Consider the following 9,469-nt stretch of genomic DNA (forward strand, 5'->3'; position numbering starts at 1 on the left):
AATGGTCTCTCTAATTTGGTAATTGGAGGAATAGGTCCAATATTGTAAAATTATTAAAATGTAAAAATTATTATTGTATATGGATACACTTTCAGCTTGTTTGTTCATGACAGTGTCTTGCAGTATACAACATAAGGGTCTTGAAATCTTGCTTCTTCTATCTCAGCCTCTCTATTAGTAGTATTGTTTATTTCATGTTTTTACACTATACTATGGTTTTCAGAACAACTTACATATTTCAAAAATATTTATATACCCAAAAGAAACATAGATGATTAACTAGAGAGATGGCTTGTAAGAGAACAACAAAGAGTGAGACTGAATGCTTTGCTTGACATTTGTAGCTCTTGTATAAAGTTTGTAGAAGAGTACTCTACAAGTTACTCTTTCTCTGAGATGAATACTTTTCCAAATTATCACAGCTAATGAATCTTACCTGTACCTAATGTCTGTGCCCCTCTCCAAGCAGAACCATTGTTCATTGAAACAGTTGGTGAATGACTTTATGGATAGACCATCTTAATACACACACCATTTCTTAAATGAATGTAACCTGTTCTCTGTGGGCTGAGAATGAAGACACTCACTCAAGTCAAATAGTTTTGACCATAGCAGGAAGTCTGTATCCAAAAATCATGCCTACAATTCAGCGCTGGGCGAGACTCATATCCCACGTAGGGGTAGAGAAGTCTGGCCCCAAGCAAAAATTTAAACAGGTTTTTATACCTACACAGTTGCTGGGGCAGAGGGGAGACTATGGCAAAGGAAAGTACGGGGTGGTCTCTGATTGGTGCTGGCTTGTGCTAGGGTTCAGGGGCAGGTTAGCCACCTGGGAATTGTTTGTTACCTCTGTTGTCTTTTTTTCTGCCAGATTGCTCTGGTCTCTAAGTTCTGGGAGCTGGTCTCCCATTGAGTTCAACTAACTGCTAAGCTCCCACAGTACAGTTTGAAAATATTAACTTCTCACCACAAAATAGAAACACTCATTCTATGAAGCTTGACATGTGACACTCCATGCTCAAACCAAATAAGGACGAAATAGGAAAGAAAACTATAGACTATTTCCCTGATGAACATAGATGTTAATGTTCTCAATAAAACTCTAAGAGATTGAAGAACACATCGATAAACATATTATCATGATCAAGTTGGTTTCACTCAGGGAAACAAGATTAGCTCAATACATATTCATGGTCACACAAGTGTAATTCAGCACATAAAACACATAGGAACAGAAATCCCATGATCATTTCTCAAGCAGTGGGAAAAGGCCTTTGACAGAATTCAACATCAAAAATGGTAAAAAGATCTTAAAGAACCTAGGAGTAACAAGAACATAATAAAAGACTGAAAAACTCATAGCTGACTGTATACTAAGTGGGAATAAGACTGAGAGAATTCCTTCTAAAATCATTTCTTATGTTCCCCTTGTCTCAATTATTATTCAATATAGTGCTCTAGTCTTATCTGGATTAATAATATCAGGGAAATAAATGAAAGGGCTACAAATAGCTAAGGAAAATATTAAATTATTCCTGTTTACAGATGGAACGTTCCTCTATTTAAATGAACATAAGGACTCCACCAGAAACCTCACAGACCTGATAAGTAAAGCAAAGAAGTAGATACAAAATCAATATACAAAAATAAGTAATTGGGTCTAGAGATGGCTCAGTGAACAAAGTGCTTGCTATGCAAGCATGAGAACCTGCTTTCACATCCCCAACACCCAAGTAAAAGCCACACATGGCAGTTTATATCTGTAACCTTGGTGAGGGTGGGGGTGGGAGTAAAGACGGAGAGCCCAGAGGTTCACTGGCCAGTGGACCTTGGTGCAAGAACAAAGAAGAACATTCTCAGGGAGGCTTCAACACCAGAGAGCTAGCACAAGAAACTACCCCAATAATGGAAGACTGGGACCATACAATGTTATAAGAATTCTCCAAAGCAAAAGCCACAGTCACTAGGGTGACTAAAACAAATATGGAGAGACAATTTCTGCATGTGACAGGGAGTAAATATCAGAGATATATAAAGAATTACAAAAGTCAAATACCAACCCCCCCAAATTATCCAATCAATAAACGGGCTAATGTGCCACCCACACTTTGCAGGACAGCACTTTGAGGCAAAAGCTTCATGGAAGCCAGTCTCCTGCATTGTCTCCTTGGCATTCCCTAACTCAGAGGTAGCCCAGATATGTCCTTGCGAACTCACATGCTAGGTGCCCACCAAGATATGATTTACTAATAGTTAGACAAAATTGGACATTGCTGTCTGACCTTTACCAACGTTCCAACATCTTAGCCAAACCCTGGCTTGGAATTTCATAAAGAATGCTACCCATCCAGACTAATTGCCTTCGGCATTGTGGGTGGGGCATTGAAGTTTACAGAATGGGAGACTTATCCCAGGGCAAGGTCAAGTAGAATCCTCATTCTCAGTCACGTAATACAGCTGAACCACTCTAGGAATTAGCAAGAGAGAGACAAGTCTCTACTAGCCCAGATTAGCATAGTGGGCATTTTACTAAGGATGGGCTGGATCTTGAGCCGTGTGTGTGTGTGTGTGTGTGTGTGTGTGTGTGTGTGTGTGTGTATGTGTGTGTGTGACAGTGTGCAGCAGTCAGCATTCAAGCTTCAAGCTTCGAGCCTCTACCCTCATTTGTACATCCCCTTCCCCCCCACCCCCACTCCGGCCGGGTCATGATGAGACTGGACATTCTTAAAATAAGTATTACAATGCCATGTCTGGATTGTAACCAGATATAGGGGTAGAGATATCAACATTTAAATAATAGAAGGATAATCCTTATACAATGCACAATCACATTATGCCTACACATATCCATGCCCTTAATTAAAGTGTCTGTGGGTTTGTGTACAGTCACAAAATTGTAAAGGGGATCACGGAAGGAAAGAGAGAGATCTTAAGGAAGGGGGGATGGATGATGACAACTGGAGACTTGTAAAAAGAAGGAAGAAGGAGGGGCCAATGGGGAAAAGCATGTGAACCAGCTTGAAGTAGGTAAGAGGAAGTGGAGAGGAGAATGACAGAGAACAAAGTATAGTGCCACATGCCAAGGAAGATGTCCTTATGAAACCCAATACTTTTCATATTATCCTGCAAAAAATAAGAATAAAAAAAAAGAAAAAGAAGCAATAGAATCAGTGGGCTCACATTTGGTATAATACCAAGTTCTAGCACTGGGAGGTAGGGGAAAGAGGATAAAGAGTTCAAGGACATCTTTGGCTACTTGAAGTAAGTTTGGGGCTGGCCCGGGCTACATGACACTTTGTCTCAAACACAAAACAAAGAAGAACTGATAGGCCGAGTTAAGCAAGGGTCTACTTTAAGTAGCTGCTGTGTTTTGGGTATAAAATGCACCCCACCCCACCTTATGTGTTTAAATTCACTTCTCAGCAGGTGGCAATGTTTTGGGTGGTTGTGGCACACTAGGAGACAGGACATGGATAACTGGGTTCCAGGCTAGGACACTGGAAATGGGTGAGTCTTGAGGGTCACAGCATTGGGGTGCACTTCTAGTCTGAGCAATCTGTGCTTTCTTGTCTGATGAAATGTGAACAAGTGGCCTCCTGACAGAAAGCTCTGTCTTCCCAGCTTCTAAACAGTGAACACACGTTCTGGTCAAAGTAACAAGAAATCCCTGGTACCCCGCCTCTGGAAGACAGACGAGTTGAAAACAGGCTTTCCTGCCTGTGTGAGCTGGTGCTCAGGCCTTTAGATCTGGATGAACATTCGAGTTGTTAGGCCTTCTTCAGACTGTGTCTTTGTCCTTCATAGTCTCTAGCTGTTAAGTTGTAGATCATGATCCTTCACAGTAGCCATAACTGTGTGGGCTACTATTTATAAATAACTCCCCTTCTCTTTCTCTTTCTTTTTTTCTCTTTCTTCCATTATTTTGACTTATTACTGTCTTAATTAGGGTTTCTATTGTGGTGAAGAGACACTGTGACCAAGGCAACTCTTACAAAGGTCAATTAGTTGGGTCTGCTTACAGTTCAGAGGTTCAGTCCATTATTACCATGGTGGGAAGCGTGGCAGACATAGTGCTGGAGAAGGAGCTGAGAGTTCTAGATCTTGATCTACAGGCAGCAGGAAGAAAGTGAACCACTGGGCTGGCTTAAACTTCTGAAACTTCAAGGTCCACCTCCTGTGACTCACTTCCTCCAACAAGGCCACACCTGCAATAATGCCACTCTCTGTGAGTCTGTGAGGGTCATTTTCATTTAAACCACAATTACCCTTCCTTCCTTCTTTCTTTCACTCTCTTGAATCCTAATATACATAATTTATAAATATACAAGGTGAGTTTTGAGTACACAGAGAGGCATTAACCTTAAAGAACAAGGGTATCAGGTAACTTTGAATACTTTATGGTTATGCAAATGGTTCCAGTGTCTTGTTATTATAGTCTATAAGTTAGTAATAAAGAAACACATTGTTCCTTTCAGAACCCTTTCATTTTTTTTCTGAAGCTACTGTAGCGCAAGTTGACTGAATCTACTTTGCAGCACCGAGGGATTAATTGTGGCTCCTGCTTGTGCAGAGCTTCCTTAGGGCCACCTCACCTTTCCTCCAGTTACCTTTAGCTTGGTCCTGAGAGTCCATTTCCAGGTTGATCATTGATTAACTTAGGGAAGAGTTGTTGGTTTTTTGTTCAACTGAGAAGAGATGACTTCTCTGGGTTGTACGATGACAGTTGAGGTTCACTGAGGATCAGAGACGCCACTGACCCCTACAGAAAGTGACACAAAATTTCTAGACTTTCTTAAGTGTTTTCTTCCCATCCACTATAACTTACTTCAGTACTTAGAAGTCAGCAGCAATCTGGGAAATAGAAAATGCTTTTGGGATTCCACTATTCTTCGGTTCTTTCTGCAGGAGCTATATGATCCTCAGCTCTAAACATGGCAAGAAAATAAGACTGATTCCTTCGTCCATGCGAGTTATGGTCAAGTTCCTTCCCTGTGTACTCGTGTGAGTTCCTTCTAGACTCCTTTGGGTCCTAGACAATTATGTTGAGTGTATCATCGTGACTTCAGCTTCCTCAATATTGTGCAGCTTGTTACATACACAATTGTGCAGTGTTTTATTAGAAAAAGGCTTTAAACTCAGACCTTAGAATCATGTCTCAGCTCTTTTTTTTTTTTTTTTTTTTTTTTTTTTTTTTTTTTTTTTTTTTTTTGGTATGGTGGTTTGAATAAAAATGGCCTCCATATGCCCACAGAACAGGTATAGCTTTGTTGGAGGAGGTGTGGCCTTGTTGGAGGAAGTAGCTCCCTGGGTATGAGTTATAAGGTTTCAAAAACCCAAGCCAGGGGCTGGCAAGATGGCTTAGCAAGTAAGAGTATTGACTCCTCTACCAAAGGTCCTGAGTTCAAATCCCAGCAACCACATGGTGGCTACAACCATGCATAATGAGATCTGATGCCGTCTTCTTGGTGTGTTTGAAGACAGCTATAGTGTACTTAATTATAATAATAAATAATGCCAGGCAGCGGTGGCGCACGCCTTTAATCCCAGCCCTTGGGAGGCAGAGACAGGCAGATTTCTGAGTTTGAGGCCAGCCTGATCTACAGAGTGAGGTCCAGGACAGCCAGGGTTATACAGAGAAACCCTGTCTCGAAAAACCATGAACACACAACTCATAAAAAAAAAAAAAATAGCCCAAGCCAGGCCCAGGCCCAGTATCACGGTCTTCTTTTTGCCTGTGGAACCAGAGGTACAGTTCTCAGCCACCATGTCTACCTGCATGACATCGTGCTTTCTGCCATGGTGATAATGGACTAAGTAAATCTCTGAACTGCAAGCCAGTCTCAACTAAATGGTTTTTTTTGTGTGTGTGTGTGTGTGTTTTTTTTTTTTATGAGTTGTGTGTTCATGGTTTTTCTTCACAGCAATAGAAACCCTAAGACAGTCGATTATTTTAGAAACAGTTTCAATACATAGGCCTAGATAGCTTGGAACTCACTATGCAGACCATCCTGGCCTTGAACTCATAAAAACCAGCCTACCTCTGTCTCCCAAACACTTCGATTAAAAGTGTGCGCCACCTTGCCTTGCCTCATTTCTCAGCTCTTGTTCATCATGACAAAACAACTGAAATCTTGAAACTACCTTGCTCCCACTGCCAACACACACCACAGTGAGGTTTACCTCTTCAGTCCCACCCCACACCCCTGCCAACACACACCACAGTGAGGTTTACCTCTGCAGTCCCACCCCATACCCCTGCCAACACACATCACAGTGAGGTTTTTCACTTCCTTTACCATGACTTACAAATTAAGAGCTTTGCCAGGAGTGGTGGTTCATGCTTCTAATTTCAGCACTAGAAAGACAACAGTTGTTGGATTTCTGTGAGTTTAAGGCCAGCCTGGTCTGTACACTGAGTTCCAGGACAGCCAGAAGTACATAATGAGGACCAGTTTCACCCCCTTTTCCTACCTCTCAAGTCCAGCAAAACAAATGAAAAGCAAATTGTCAGGTCTAGAGGAAACTCTAATCCCCCAAACTCTGAGAGGCAGTCCAAATATCCAGAAATAGGCTCAACATAGACCACAGAGGATTTCTGGAGGTTAGATAAAAGCCAGCACTTCCCCAGGAGCTGTGAAGCTGGTTCCACTCCACCAGTCACTTCCCTTGTCTCTGGCAGGAGGGACATGTGGCTACCTTTGGTGCATGTCAAACCTCATGCTGGCCTCTAGGCTCCCTCAGCATCTCAAGTACCCATTACTCATCTTAAACTCCAGGTAATTTCTTACCTCCTCTTTTTTCTAAACTCCCTCCAGCTCAGAAGCTTCCTTCCTCCCAGCTACCACCCATTTTTCATATACTTCCCCCCCTTTCCCACTCTCTCTCTCCCATTGTGTTCTCTATCTCATTTATTCTCCCATCTCTCACAGACAGCCCTGGCCATATTCAGTCTTTCTCTCTCTGCTCTGGACTCTTCCAGATGCCCTGACTGATGCCTTCCTCATATCGACAATAAAACCTTCCTCTTTGTGCTGGTTTGAATAGGAATTGCCCCCATAGACCCATGTGTTTAAATGCATGGCCTATAGGGAGTGGCAATATTGGGAGGTCTGGCCTTCTTAGAGTAGATGTGACCTTGTTGGAGGAAATGTGTCACTGTGTGGGTGAGCTTTGAGGCATCATGTGATCAAGCTATGCCCAGTGTGGCACACAGTGTCCTTCTGCTGTCCACAGATTAAGATGTGGAACTCTCCAGCATCATGTCTACATATTGCCACACTTCCATGTTTCTTGCCAAGATGAGAAAGGGTCTGAACTGTGGGCCAGCCCTGATTAAATGTCCTCCTTTATAAGAATTGCTGTGGTCATGGTATCTGTTAGCATTAGGGCTTCCAAAGCCCAAGATGTTGCATGGGCAGGCCTCACAGACCCAACAGCTGCCATATTCCCAGAATCTATTGGTCTCCTCCCACCTTTACTTGCAGCCACTATGTCAGAACCCATATATATATATATGGGGAACATTCCTCCATCTCTCTCTCTCCCCCACTTCTCTCTCCACTACTGTCCCCTCTCTCCCTCTCAATTAAACCTCTTACACGTGGAACTGTTTGGGCCTAGTGTGGTAAGTTCTGACATGACCTGCTGTCCTAACACATCAATATCTCTTTGCAGTAATAAAACCCTAACTAAGACACCCTTAACTGTACCATGGAGCACTCAATTCTCCGTTTATATGCAAATGATGAGCTTTGAAAACTTCTGTTCACACAATTGTGCCTCTCTCTCTTCCAGACTCTGTGAAGAACAAAACCCATGACATCACCTAATATTTCTGATATTGCAGAACATAGCTTGCTAGTTAGATTTTTATTTTTCCCTCATGAGAGATAATTCAAGATGTTAAATAAAAAAGCAATAGGATATTACTGTTTGGGACTCAGGTTCTTTGCTCTGGGCTCCACTGAAAGAAGATTAAAATCTTCCATACTGAAGAGTCAACCCACCAAGGAGAAACTCCTCAGCTTATCCTATATATCCTTTGAAAAATGAGAATTATAGAGGTGACACCACTGCTAGGTGTCAAACTGAGGAAAGCAGCTGAGGTACCCATTAATTATCAAAATGGATGGTGGCCTTCAGGCTCTCCCTGCATCCCTCAGTCCCTACCTGGTATAGGGTATGGCTGGCATGCTCTATCCTCTGCCCTAAACTTCTCCAGCCCAGGCTCTGGGCTCTTCTTCCATCTGTGCTCCCCTTACCTGGTCTTTTTTGTCTACTCTCTTGGTCAATCTTTTGGTACAGGCTGCCCTCTAGGTTGCTAGCTCTTCTTCCCTCGCCCCTCACAAGGCACAGCTCACTCTGGACTCTTCCAGATGGTCCTCTGACAATGATCTGCATTAAACCTCCTCCACCACCACACTTAGGAGCCATTATGTCCTTCCCTTTGTAATTTCTTTTTTTCATTCAACCACAGAGACCTAGCTGGTCAGCTTCTCTTAAGTCAGCAGTGACCAGTCCTCTGCTTTCATCTTTCCTACTAAAAGTCAACTGGAGCAATAGGATGCTAGCCGAGCCCTTTCTCCTCCACACTGCTGTGTGCCTGCACAGGTTTCGAGGAAAGTGACTCAGGATCCCCTTTCTATCCTGTTCGAGCTCCTGCCAGCCTCTCTCTGTTTAGATAAACAGGATTTTGGCTAAGACTCTTATTCATGCTTTTGAATATGTTCCTTTCTTCTGAGCGCCTTTATCTCTTAACCCTCATGCTTAAATCTATGTGAAAACATTTTTATAAAAGTCAGGCCTGGTGGCTCACACCTTTAATCCCAGCACACAGGAGGCAGAGACAGGTGGATCTGTTAAATTCGGAATGGGTGCCCCACTCTCGAAGACCCAGGGATGGAGATCAATGCAATTATCATGAGGTTTTTATTGATCCAGTATACTGGGGTCATCTTGCATACAGGGCAAAGGCGACCCCAAGGAACAAAAGCACACACTTTTTATACCTTTTCAGAACAGAGTTTTACAGTTTACAACGTGGGCTGGTTACACTTTATCTTTCCCATGGTTCTTTTGTTTCTATTGACCTTTCTCCTCCAGGAGAGGAGTAGATACCTGTTGCATGTAGGAGGAGTGGGGTTAGATCTACCCTCCCGGGGACTGGAACTGGGCATTTCTTGGGGATGGGTGTTTGCTCTGTAAACTCTTCTGAAGCTCTCTGTCTTTAGGCTTAATGAACATTCCTTCCTCTTTTCTTGCTCTTTGGTATTTTTCTGAGATATCCTTCTTTGCTCAATTCTTACAGATCTCTGTGAGTTTGAGGCCAGCCTAGTCTACAGGGGAAATTTCAGAGCAGCCAGAACTACACAGAGAAACCATATCTCAGAAAAACAAAACAAACAAACAAACAAACAACAAAACCAAAAGACATCTTTATTAGTCTTCCAGCCCCAATCTCAAAAGTGTT

This window comes from Mastomys coucha, unplaced genomic scaffold, assembly GCF_008632895.1.
Source record: "Mastomys coucha isolate ucsf_1 unplaced genomic scaffold, UCSF_Mcou_1 pScaffold2, whole genome shotgun sequence".
NCBI classification, from domain to species: Eukaryota; Metazoa; Chordata; class Mammalia; order Rodentia; family Muridae; genus Mastomys; species Mastomys coucha.